The sequence below is a fragment of the Camellia sinensis genome, chromosome 5 (assembly GCF_055761805.1).
Source record: "Camellia sinensis isolate YWXY chromosome 5, ASM5576180v1, whole genome shotgun sequence".
Taxonomy (NCBI): domain Eukaryota; kingdom Viridiplantae; phylum Streptophyta; class Magnoliopsida; order Ericales; family Theaceae; genus Camellia; species Camellia sinensis.
This window is the reverse complement of record NC_138965.1, coordinates 95,548,644-95,562,963: the sequence shown is the minus strand read 5'-3', so window position 1 is coordinate 95,562,963 and position 14,320 is coordinate 95,548,644. Positions and strand designations below refer to the sequence as shown.

The 14,320-nt window shown below is 33.8% G+C and overlaps 1 pseudogene across 1 annotated transcript; it reads left to right on the top strand.

Annotated features, from left to right (window-relative positions):
• The first annotated feature begins 1,181 nt into the window (after nt 1–1,181).
• On the top strand, nt 1,182–5,759 carry LOC145788875 (uncharacterized; annotated as a pseudogene). The gene is made up of 4 exons (XR_014328804.1): nt 1,182–1,309; nt 3,815–4,014; nt 4,266–5,155; nt 5,464–5,759. The product of XR_014328804.1 is annotated as an uncharacterized LOC145788875 (transcript).
• The last annotated feature ends 8,561 nt before the right edge of the window (nt 5,760–14,320 follow it).

The window sequence follows — 14,320 nt, the reverse complement described above, 5'->3', positions numbered from 1 at the left end:
ACACCCTAACCCATTACAACCAATACAGCCATGCACCGTCCTTCCTACATACCACACCCAGCAATATCATTCCCTGCCCTACCACATTCAATCGACATACCACACATCACCTCCCAACCACACAGTAATACCCCTACCAGCAACAACATTAACTACACCAAACCCCTCCCATCCTTGACCAACATCATGTACATCCCACCTAAATGCAAAACATGGATACAGTAACAACAAACCCACCAAACCACATTTCAAAAACATGACGCCAAACACAAAAAAACACAGATACGTATATCGTTCCTCGGCATCGTCATCGGATTAAGAGTGTTCACACTTTCACACAGCAACACTAGCAAAACTATTTCCTTTCTAATCACCGTGGGTTACGAAACCGCTCACATTACCATTTACCGCCAACTGAATCCCAACAAATCCAGAAACAAATCGCGAACAAATCTGCAAATGTGGGTCGACTATGTGGTTGCCATACCAATACTCACATGTGGAATTTTAGACCAAATCAACTACGATATAGTTTTTGCAAAACCCTAAAATTATCATAGCTCGATTCAGAATGAAATTTATTGTTAAATTTTGTTTTTTCCACAACTAGACTGAATGTTTGACAACGGACCCGCGATGGGAGGTGGGGGGGTTGTTGCTTGGCTTTGGTGTGGAACGTGTTCACTGGTTATCCAACGACGAGAAGACCTTTTCATCGTCACTCACGACTTGTTCCAATGTGGTTTGCTAGTCTGTATGTTTGATTAGCAATGTGGGCTTCACTCGAAACGGATGTGGATCTGAGGGGTTTTAAATTAGATATGTTTTGGCCCAATGATGGGGGGCGATGTGGGCAGACAAATCTAATGTACTAATCAATAAAAGACTATAGTGCATTTTTCTAAACGTGGCACACCTGTAACATATGCAATCCTCACAGGTCAATTTAAAAAATTATACCTTATGAGCAAAAACGTAAATCACATCATATTGGGACTTCTAAGAATATTACAAAATATTTGGGATTAGAAGATTCACAAGTCAGCCATATGAGAGTTATAGGTCAATTTCACTTTAAAAAAATAGGTTTGTATATTATTTTTTTTCCTTAAAGAATCATCTATCATTTTCTTTCCTTTTCTTTCCTTCTAACTTTCCCTCCAAATCCAGGGTCCCAAACGCAGTATTAGTCCCGCCAAAAGTGAACGACCCCTCAACTCTCCTCTTTTGCCCCTTTGCGCTGACCCTCATCCCAACCCTAGATCGTCCGAAAACGACCAGATCAGCAGCAGGATCGACCGCAACGGTGGTGAGTTCTCTTCAAATCTTCAATTGCGCGCCTTTGTTCATGCAATATATATATATATATATACATAGTTGCATTATTCAGATTTGAGAATCTCTAAATGATTCACTCTGTTTAGTTGTGCATTACGCCTTTTGTTTTTCAGTTTTCATGGAAATAATCTGTTTGGAAAATTGTCTGAAAACTGTTTTAGGGATAATTTTCTGAAAACAAAAACAAAACGAAAACGAAAACGAAACATTTTTTTTTTTTCAGAAAATAAAGAACCAAAAACAACCAAACTGAGTGATTGAAACTATGTTTCAGATGAATATTGTCTATGTTTATGAACATAGTTTGATTATGGCCTTGTTTGGAAACTTGGCTATTTTAGTTGGCTTTTTGGTTATTTTATAACATGAAAAAAATGTTATGTTTTGGATGATTTTTCTTTTTTTTTTTTGGAAGTTGAATAGATGGTTGTTAGAAGAAAGATTGATATGTACGATGTGACATTTTATCTGATAGACTATTTTAGTTTTTTTTTTTTTGGGGGGGGTCTTTATTGGCTATTTTAGCTCCAACTTTCCTGGGGACTGCCTTTGCAGTTTGTTTGGAATTTTACCAAACTTATCAACCAGAACACTCAAATTGGAATTGCCTTGTAGTTATGAACTGAGCAACTGGGTGGGGGGTTTTGAGATTTTAAATTAATAAAAGATGGGTAGGTAAAAATAGTTGACGGGAGGGTCAAAGTATTTAGGCGACCTTCTTTCTCCCGTTACTCTCCTTAGGCTGTGTTTAGATCTTGGATTTGTGGAGGAAAACAAAATTTAAGGGTTACATTGAACAAGTTTGTTTATGCTATGTTAACAATTGGATTTAATGTTTGTCGTCCCTGATCAGTTCTCTTGAACCACAAACAAAAATCAATCTTGCCATCTATTTGACTGATGTTGTTCTTGAATAATGGATTTGGAAATGGAAAGGGAAAAGTTGAGGGCAATGTGAATGAAACATAAGTTCAATTTTTTCTCCATTTCCCTTTCTCTTTCTAAATCACTATTCAAATACATGATCCAAACACAGTGTAGGAGTTCCAAATCGAAAAATTAAACTAAACTTCATTTAAGATGAATCAACCGAGTGCCCAAAAAAAATGCTTTTTTAAGGCTTCCAACAATTAAGAGCATCTCCACACAAACTTTTAAAAATTGGTATGCCTAATTTTTTTTTTTTTTTAGGTGGCAAATTGGCATATGCAATCTTGACATCTCTAAAAAGCACTTCACCCGATATGTTAAATTTTTTATTTTGTTGTTTTTACTTTTAATCTTTTCTGAACTCTTTTATTTTACTAATTAGAATGAATTTCTTTTTTGAAATGAACATTAAAATAATGATAGAATCAAAATTGACTTCTTTCTCAGCCCTACCATATTTGGCATAGCTGAAGTCTCAATTCCATGTTAGATTTAAGCACATAGAGTGGAGCATGTTTTCATGCCAATTCTGTTTGTTATGTTTGCCAACTCAAATGTAGAGTTTCTGGTGGAGGCTCTAAGACTACTATTAAAGAAAGTAACGTTAGTTTCTCAAGCACATGATTTGTAGTTCTCAAGCACATGGTTTGTAGTACCCTTTTCTCAACTTGTTTGTTAGTTGTCCTTAAATCTAATTTAAACCTGGCCCAGTAGGTTGACTTTGATTTAGGACTAACCAGCTCGAATTTTCCTGTAATCTCAACTTTTTAAAATGCTTGGATAGTTTCGCTTATGCAGGGGGTTGCTAATGCTGTTTAAAGGGCTAGAGATTCATGTGTTTTACTTGCAGAAGTTGCCATTCTATTGAAATATGGTCTTGAGAATGTTTGGAATGTTGGGCAGCACATTTATGTTAATTGTTACTATCCAATTGACTTTAGCTAGACGTTTTATAGTCAATATGCTTTTTTTTTCCCTGTTCAAAATTTTTTCACGTTGTGAAGCACAATCATTCAGTAGTTGTGAATCCCCCTACATATCATGGTGGCACAACCTTATACATAATATTTCCAGTTTGTCGTTAATTTATGGTGAAATGAATGTTGTGAAAGTGGGTTGTGTGATTGTGCATGACTGTAAGTGTGTAACTTGTGGCAGCTACTAAACTTCATTGAGCAAATTTCTAATAACTGGATTTGATGGACAAGTAGATTATGAGAAGTAATTTCTCTTCTTCAACTGAAATGCTTTATTATCTGAACTGCTCTTTTGATTTTATCACAGGTTTACTCTGTTTACTGCAGTGATTTCTTTGGGTTTTTTATTTGCTTATTTATTTTGCGTTAATGCAGATAAGAGCTGTAATCTAAAACTTTCATAGCCTGACAAAACCAACAAAGTGTAAAAGGTTTATGCAATATAGGTTGTCACCTATGTTTGGATCTGGACATTGAGCATGTTGTGAGGGGAATTAGATGGATTCTAGTTATCTCTTGGTTTAGCATCTTCATGTACAGACAAACTCAGTATGATTGTTTATAACTAGAAGCCCATTGAAGAGATAGAAGGGGCAATGGAGATGGAGACAGAGCAACCAGATTCAGTTTGCGGAGGAGCAGAAGCAGTATTAAGCCTCCAACCCACTTCATCAGTCTCCATTGCATATCATTCTCACTTTGGTTTTCATGATGATCTGATTCTCCTTGAGCTGGATGAGAAGCTTCTCCCAGATGTCCTCGACCATAGGTCAGTGATGACAAATCTAATATCTAGAGTGTCATTACATCCATGGTTGTTAGAATCTTATGATTCACTATGATTCATTAGATTCGTTACGATCCCTTATGATTCAATCGATTCAGTTATGTTTACATAATGAATGAAACAGCATCATTTTTACAAAAGGAAAAAAATAGAAGAAAAAGAGATCAACTAATTGTACTGATTTCCAACTAAATGTTAGGATTTTATCAATATTACAATTTCTTCTGTTCCAGGGTAACCACAAGGGGACAGCCTGATGAAGATGCAGTTCTTTGTACTCAATCAAGAACTTATGCCGTGAAGTTTGTTGAACCTCCAACTCTGTATTACTCATACCCCCTTCAGATCAATCAGCATTGTGTGGAAATAAACAAGATTGCGATGAGAAAGATCGTGACAAGAAAGTGGTTGCACCGGTCATCAAAGTGGCACCTGGTGTCATGGAACTCATTGAGGTTGCTCCAAGACTTGGCAGGCTTAGAATGCTTCTCTCTGAGAATCCGTACAGATTTGATGAAGTGTTAATGGAAAACAATAATAGAAGTTTGTATAGATGGGACGATCTTATTGAAAAGGTACAAGCTAGCGATGATGAACTGATAACTGGACTACAAGCTCTCTCGGCAGTTGAAATTGATGGAAATTGGAGAATTGTGGATGAGAACTATATGGATGGGATTCTAAACATGCTTCTGCACAATTCAGTATTGAATGATTGGTCGTTGAACAGTCCTAATGAAAGTGAAGTCGGTGTGCTTCAATCAGATGGGTTTTCTCATAAAATAGCACAGCATTGTTTGCGAGTTTTTGGTTCTAAAGTGGAGGAGGGTGTTTGGAGGTTGGATGAGAAGCGGGTTTGTGTGCATTTTGCTAAAGGAATCTTGAGAGGAGGCAAGATGAGGGTAGATAATTTCATGGGGGAGTGGATGAGGAAGATTCCGGAGGGAATGCAGGCAAGTTTTGACATGTTGGAAGGGGAAGTTCTGACAGAGAAGCTCGGGATTGAGACCTGGGTCTTTGCCTTCAGTGTTTCGTCTCTGCCCTACACCCCGGCTGAGCGGTTCTCAATGCTCTTTCGAGAGCGGCCAAAATGGGAGTCGAAGGATCTGCAGCCTTACGTCAGGTCGAATAATGTCTCTTACTACTTGTTTGGTGCAGCTTATAGAGTTGGTTATAGCTTTTATTTATTTATTTTAGGAGCCACATATGTTTAGTCCAACTTCTACTTGCAACTTATATAAAATTAAACTTTAAAAAACTGATTATATGGAAGCTCAAAGGGGTGTTTTTAAGTTCCGCTTTCTGATTATCAAATTTTCAACTTGAGAAAAGTTGTACCAAACAGGCCCTAATCTATAAGTTTTTATGTTTAACTGTTTTAAGTCTAATTATATAGGGTCTAATTTTTTCTTTGTTGCCCTTTATTTATAGGGATCTAAGTGTGCCGGGTTTATCTTCTGAGGGTTTACTACTCAAATACACACGAAGAACACAGCCAACCCCGGATGCAGAACCTGTTTTCAGCGCAAGATAGTCTTGACCATATATCCTATTTTGAACTAATTAAATGGTACAAGAAAGGATGAAAATAGATTTTGAAATGTTCTCTGTGAACTCTTAGTTGTTAATTAGATTGGTTAGCTAGGTTGTTTGATATCTTTTGAAGAGCATCTAGTTTTTTTAATCTTTGTTGTCCTAATAATGCATTGCAGAGTTGTTATAGCTTATTTTCACGGATCCTGCTCTATTTGTTGAAATTATTAACTAGTGGAAGGAACTCATGTGTCTCACTCAAATGAGATTGCAGGGAAGAGCTAATTTTGTTTGGCTTTCTTAAATACATTTAAAAATAAAAAAAAAATATAAACTTGTGGAAAAAGTGCATTAAAAATTATGCACATACAAAAAGAAAAATCTGTTAGCAGTGGAGGGGGCCTGCTAATTTAATTACTTGTAAAAATCATAGGTTAGCGGCAAAACAAATTAAATTACTTGAGATTCATGTTTAGCTCGTTAAATATTCATTTGAGATTGATTTATTATGTAAATAAATCAAGTTTAAACATGTTTTAAACTTGAGTAATTTATTAATTGACTCTGCCCGATTATATATATTACAAAATAAAATAAAAACAAACTATTCAAGTTTAGATTGATTAAAATTCATTTGAGATTGATTCGAGAGGTAAATAAGACAAATTTAAATTTATTTTGAAACTTGTTTAAGCATTCAATTTAAGTTTGAACAATTTATTACTCAATTCACCTGAATTTGTTTGCATGTATGAGTTGGTGTTGCCATTAAAAGTTGAAAATTACGTGTTGATAGACATGCTGACATGATATGACAAGTATACTATTGAAACGGCAGGGTGACATGGTATTAAAGAACTAAATAAAAGCCAAAAAGGTTAGGGGAGTTAACTGTTACAAATTAGTTGAGAGTCAGGTGTTAGAATCAAGAGAACAAGACCAAGTCAAAGTACAAAATCGACAAAACAGTTCATATGAAGAAATGATATGGATAAATGGAGGCTGAGATCAAGAAAGATCATGGAAATACGTGTGGCTGTCGCAGGAAGTGGCCAAGCAAATATAAAAGCTGAAGACCTCAGAGAAATAAAGGACCTTCAACCCAATTCACAAAACGTGTGATATCTTGGAGTAGTCACTTAGCATTTTAAGACTGTCGATTGGTGTATTTTCAAGTTTTTTGTTTTTGTTTAAGTTCATATAAGTTATGGCAAGTGATAATTGTCTTTGATTAATACCAATTCGGTTCCTTTTACTTTTATTCTTCTCTGTTTATTTTCCTCTAAAAGCATAGAACTTATCACATTGCTTGATCTTTTGTGTTAGGTAAACAATTAAGTATAATCCGTTGATCTTTTATTCATCTCTGTTTAATTAAGTATAATTTGTTGATATTTCCCTGTCGATTGACTCTAAACTAACTTTTTACTAATGGTTAGGTTAAGACCTGCTTATGGCCCTACTACTACTACTACAATATATATATATATATATATATATATATGAAAAAAAATATAAAGATTAGTACATTTTTAAATTTTTTGCATTTATTGGTTTTAAAAAACAAATTCACAAATAGTTTACTTTTTTAGTATATCTATATTAGAAACATCTAAAAAATAAAATGATTTGACTAAAATATTTTTTTTAAAAAAATACTAAAAGAATACAAATTGAAAAATCAAAAATCTAATTTTGAAAATTGAATAACTAAACAAAAATAATTTTGAAATTAAGTTGGCTTTGGACTTGAACTTAGGGGCTTACAAAAAAAAAAAAAAAAAAACATTTAAAAAAAAATCAAAGTAAAACTTAATTTTTTATTTTCTAAAATTGTCCCTTAATTGTGACCGGGGTTGGTAATTGGACCAAAGTGGGAATGGCCAGTAGTTTAGAGATTAAAGTGAAAAAATATTTTATTGTAATAACCAAAGTGACAAATAATCTATACTTGAAGGTTAAATGTGTAATTTACCTTAAATAATTCGGGGAACTTCTATTTACACCATAGATTTAATTCCTTACTCCTCTCATTTCTCTGTTTCTCTCTATCTCTCTCTCTCTCTTTTTTATTACAATTTTATCTTCATATAAAATTACTCCCAAAAAACTGTAACCTTACAAATTATGAATCCTAATTTCTCAAACACCCTACAATTGCCATGGTTGTCAACACCTCTGCCAATGCCAAACCCTCCCTTATTCATCGTCATCTCTCCTTATAATCATCGCAATCCCTCCCTTCACTATTATGAACCACCCAGTCATTTTCATTTCCTCATAACCATTGACATACTTTGTATACCACTCCTTTTATGCTATGTTTAGTTGGGTGATTTAGAAAGAAATTTAGAAAAGAAAAGAGAAAATGTAAAATTAAATGAAATATAAATATATTAGCGTATATTCGTGCCTAAAGGCACGGTGTAAATAATATTAAGATTAAAATACAGTTATAAAAATATATTTAACAGACTATACTTTACAATTCCAAACAAATCAAATATATAAAAAAATTAAATATCAAATAATGCACACCAGCCAGTACTCTGCAATTTAAAAGAAATTAAAATTAAAATGCACACCAGTTAGTGCTACTGCTGCCAATCAAATTATAACTACATGAGAAAAACAAATATTATATTGTCATACACCAAAAGAGTGGGTTAAAACTTTATAAAAAAAAGTGGGTTCAAACTTTTCAGAATATGTATGCTTTATAGAAGATGTGTCAATAACATGTTTTCAAACATGTGTTCACCCAAACTTCTTCCTCATTACTTTCGAAAAAGTCTTTGTATCAACTTATATGTATCTCCAATGAGAAACATGCACAACAATTTGGTAATTTGTGAAAACAAAAAAAAAAGAAAAAGATTTGTATATTTGTTGGAAATATACATATCAAAATACTTTGAGATTGAAATTATCTTATTACATCCACATCCAAGCAAGCTAGTTGTATTTCTCCTTTTAAGCTTCATAAATTTTTCGATCCAATCCTAAAAAAATCAATATTTCCAATTATTATTAAATTGAAATTTTATAAAAAAAGAAGAAGATATATAATCAATAGAAATAAATCTACATGGTTACCTTTTAATAAAACATAATTTGATGAACATGGAACACTATAACAACACTTCAGGATAAACAATATTTGTAGTAGAATCCAAACTATCTTTAAGGAGGAGAATACTTATACGATCAAAAGATTTATATCTGGACAATGCCACATATAATTGGCCATGGCTAAACACTGGTATGCGCAAATCAACCCCAACAAATTTCACAGATTGTCCTTGAGATTTATTAATGGTCAAGGCATATGCTAATTGGACTGGAAATTGACGTCTTGTCAGTTGGAAAGGCATTTTTGAAGAAGATGGTATCAAAGATATCCTTGGTATGAATGCGAAATTGTCAAACTTTTCTTTAGTTAAAATTTGAGCTTCAATTATGCGAGTGTCACAACAAGTAACCATCAATCTTGTATCATTACATAGTCCATCTTTCGGTGCAATATTTCTTAACAATATTATACGACAACCCACTTTCAACTCTAACTTAAAAGTTGGTAGCCCAAGAGGATCCAATGAATTTAAATATTCATTTGGATATCTATTTGTAATGGTAGGATCAATTTCATTATCTTCAGACATTTTATCTACTGCAAAATAAGTATATAATCTTCCTGAAAAGATGTTCAATGCAGTAGTATTAATGTCACTAACATCATCGTTACGTCTCTATCATATTCAACTGTGGGTAAACTGTAGAGAGTAATTCATTCAAATCTTGACATTTGTGTATTGTTGATGGAAGGTTGATAATTTCTTGAGGGTTAGTCCCAATCTAAAAAAACGTGAAATCAATAAAAAAAAAAAAATATGAGTGTAAACACAATTTATTAATTTAAAATAATCTATATAATAAAGAAAAAGGTTAAAGTAGTATTACCTTTACCAAGAAATTTGCAAAAATAGCTCCATGATTCAAGCGCATATTCAAATCTAAAGTTAAGATATGTATATGCTTCCATATAACAAAGTGTCTTAATGATGCATTCACAATTTGTTCACGAACTCCTTTGGGTATAACTGGTAAGATTTGTCGAAAGTCTCCACCAAGAACAACAGTAATACCCCCAAATGGCTTTTCACTATCACAAATATCCCTTAATGTACGATCAACCGCCTCAACACAATGTCTATGTTGCATAAGAACTTCATCCCAAATTATGAGTTTTGTTTCTCTAAACAACTCAACTTGTAATGATTGTTTGGTAAACCCACAAAATGAATTTTCCAAGACATCTAACGGAATGAAAAATGTTGAATGTGCAGTTCGACCTCCTACCAATAACAATGATGCAATTCCAGATGAAGCCACAGGAACAACGATATGGCCAAGGCTGCGACATTTTAATGTAATCGTATTGTACAGAAATGTTTTCCCTGTTCCAGCACTCCCATTAAGAAAGAAAACAATTCCTTTATTTTGAAAAATTGAAGAAGTGATTGTGTTATAAGCATTCCACTGTCCATTGTTGAGACAATCAATAGTAATTTGTGGATTTGCCTGTTGTGCCTCATTCTACAATTGTTGATGTTCAAATATCAATCGATTACCAACTACTGCACTCCAATTTGTAGTAGGTTGTGGCATGGGTCGGAAGTCAATTAAACATTTGCCTGATTCATGAAGCATTTGATTCAAAAGATGGAGACCATAATCTTCAATTTGAGCCTTAGTTGGGTTAGAAATAGCAAACAATGTACGAATCTTATGTGCAAGATCATCACATATATGCATTGAGAATTGATTCCATAATGCACATGGATTTAGTGGAGAGCACTGAATGAGAATAACACTAAACAATCTCCTCAATTGGTATTCAGTTTTCATAACGACGGCCTCTTTCAAGCATTGTATCCATTCTTCATCATCTTCTAAAAGCCCCCTTGCAACACATGCTAATTTAAATGTATCATGCACAACATTATTGACCGTGCGTAAAGATCGAAACGACTTTGGTCTTTTGATAATAGTTAGTAACAAATGCAAATAAAATCTTTCACCACAGTTAGGGCTAGCAAAGTACATTATACCAATTGCATATTCCCTTTCTCTTGATTTCCATCACTTTTCCGACTTGAGCCAAACAAAATGCTGTGGAAATTTTTGATAAGTCAATGGACATTCATTTTCACTGCCAGCACAATATGCAAAGAAGCCAGTAAGAGTTGACATTTGTTAACCAGCTCTAGATTGAATCGTTTCTAATGACTCTTCTGGGTTAAAAACAACACGATGCATTCTAGGTAAATGAAGTGTCAATCGTACAACTGTTGGCATCTCTGCATGCAAAGGATGACCAAATTTTCGCCAAGCAGCTTTTGGAGGTCCAATATACCTTGCATCGAGATATTGTTGAATCTCATTTATCTATCTCAACACCATCGTTGTACGATCACAACCCTTGTAAATGTACTTATGTATATACTTGACACATCTCATTCCAGCACAAACTTCCACATTTATATGACAGTTGAAAAGTTTAGAAAGATATGCATTGTATGGTACGACATCCCTGTTATTAACTTCTTGTCCCCTCACAGTATGTACTTGACCATTATTGGGACGGCGATAGATAGGGTATCCATCTTGATCCATAGTTGTTGTTTCTGTAAAAGTTCGAGGGTATCTCTTACTGCATCTACCATTTTTCCATACATGGTGCATGTGGATTTCGAGCACCACATGGTCCATGTACCATACAACATTGGACAGTTTCAAAAAGCATAGGATCATCTTTTGGGTCTGGAAATTTTGCACAGACCAATTTGTCTACTTGAGCACATGTCTGAATTTTGTCTGGACCTTTAAGAAATAAAAGTGCATGCATATGGGAGGAGGCTTTTTTTTTGAAATTTAATTGTAAAAACATGTGCAACTTTATTTCCAAACACTTTATTTGTTTCTATCTCCTTCATTAAACATTTTCTCTTCAACTCAAAAACACGGACAATTAAATCAGGATGATCAATAGGTTTTTGATGTGATAATAATGCTGCAGTAATTTCTGGCCAATTAGGATTTGTATTCATGGTAAGAAAAATATCTAGGTGTTGGTTGTATCGCGTGATAGCCATTGAATCTTGAAAGATTTCAAACATATGTTTAGGACTACCAGTAAATGAAGATAGCAAAACAAACCTTTGACCAGTTTGACTAGGTCGCACATAGTCTAGATCAATATCTGACAACTCTTGGTAAAGCTCAACCCAAAGTTTCCCTTGATTAAGCTTGTAGTATGTCAATCAATTTTGCTCAATTGTGGCCCAAGCATCTACCAAAAACTCTTGAAATAGTTTCCCACCTCTCAAAATAGTTGAATACTCTGTGGGTCGTTCAAACAAACGATAACTATAAAAATCTATTTGAGTAAGTCAATTAGTTGAAGGTCGATCATATTGAACGTTCCACAATTTCAACTCAGGTTCCCATCCAAACTCGCCATATGAAAATAATAGAACATAATGTAATGGCAAGTATGCTGGGTGACATTCATTAATTTGCATCAACTCATTATTTCCTTGGAAATATAAGATAATATCTCTCATTCCACTTACCTCTGTTCCATCACCTGGTATTACAATTGCAATCTCATTTGTAGTTGGTAAGTTATACCGATGTCGATTAGTTTTTGAATTGTAATGAAGATGAGTAGGTAGATTGTGTCCTACCGCATCTAATTGATGTAAAATGGCATGAGCTTGGCGAAATGTAGCTATAAATGCATTGACTTGCAACAAACTATCTTGAATAGTTTTGAGCACATCCCTTCTCAAGTTAGGATTTCTACGATTACGAATTTCTAACGCTGAATCAGGGTCATAGATATACAGTTGAGCATAACTCGCATCCTGTCCTGGTTGTGGTTATAGTGATCCTGTTCGATGTCGTAATTTCCCATGAGTTGTGAATGATGTAGGACCCCTTCCACTGAGTACTCTAGGATCCAATGTAGCACCAAGACTTGTAAAAGCATTGGCTGGATTGTACAATCGAGCATAACTTTGAAAGGATTTTGATTGATCATTATTCCCATCATACAACGCTTGAAGTGATGGAGGGGGTCTAATAGGTAAAGGTAGCCTAATCTTCCCTTCCAAACAGCAAGTTCCGAATAAGCGATGCTTTATAGATGATTTGGTCAATTTTTTATCCATCCAATGTAAGGCTGAACAATAAGGACATAATATGTCCATCTTGCCAAGATAATGGCGGTAAGAATTATTGTGTGCTCGAGCGTCAATTGATGTACTCATAGGCATATCTTCTAATTCATTATCACTACATAGATCTTCTTGAAGAAATTGATTTGTAAGAGTAAACCTACAAATATTTGTGTATAAATAAAATTCTATCAAACAAAATGGTAAGAGTATATATTTCAAGATTAGACATAGTAGTTTACCGATTCCTTTGTGGACGTAAAGATGTGCTTGGCATAGAAAACGAACATGTAGAATGATGGGCAACCATTGTTCGTTTTTGTGCCAAATAGAATCTTCAGTTATTGTTTCCCATTCCAGGCAAGCGTGATTATGGCGAATTGATGCTAAAGAAGGTTGTATTGATTGAATACATTCTTCTAATCCCTCTTGTTCTCATTGCAAGCATCGAAAGTATGATTTTTCATTTTTTTCACGCTCTCGTCGTGCACGTTGGGCCAATGCAGCTTTTGATATTACATTATCATTTTGTGCCTAAAATGAAAATATTTCGTCATTGATGCAAAATATGTGAATATTTTGTACTTAACATGAAATGTCTTCTTGTTTATTTTGTTTCTCTTAATTTTGTTTTATATTTTATTTGTTTTGTATCTTTAATAGTGTTATCTATATTTCTTTCTTTCTTTATGCATTTTTTTTATTAAAAAAAATAAAGAAGAAATAAAAATCTATCTTATTTAGTTTATTCTTTCATTAGATAGTTTGTCTGTATTCCTTCGTTTCTTTTTTCCTATTCTTTTCATATGGTACATTATAAATGCACATGTATCTATGCCAAATAAAAATAAATAAATTTGAAACACACATATAAATAATAGCAATTTACAGGAAAATATATTACAATCATTCTACAAAAATAACATAAAGCAACAAATTCACATAGTTTTGCTTCATATTTTTTAAAAGGAATATATACCACTTGACATGCATTTGTTATTCTCTTGTTAGAAGGAGCCACCTTTTCTTTTCCCTTAGACATTGGGTTGACTTTTTCTTTTTCTTTTACCTAACAAATATAAATAAAATATTCAAAAGATTTAAAAAAATCTTATATAAATAAAATACATACAATGTTTGACTTGATTTTGTACCTACCGCACGAACATGAATAACATTAAGGCCGTGCTTATCACGGATGACCATACCAACATTTATAGATGGGGTTGTAGGAGCACGTCTACAGAAATGGATTGTGAATAAATTAAAATCTGTCTAATAAAGTGGTAATAGTAAGAGTATATATTTCAAGATTTAAACAGAGTTGTTTACCAATTGGGTGTTACAAAAGGTTGTCTTGGGTTAATACATTCATTTGATCTCTCTCGTTCTCGTCGCAGGCGTTGTCCTAATTGGTATGCAAAACATGAGTTTTGATTTTTTTTCACGTTCTCGCCGTTCACGTTGAGCCAATGCAAGTTTTGATAACACATTATCATTGTGTGCCTAAAATG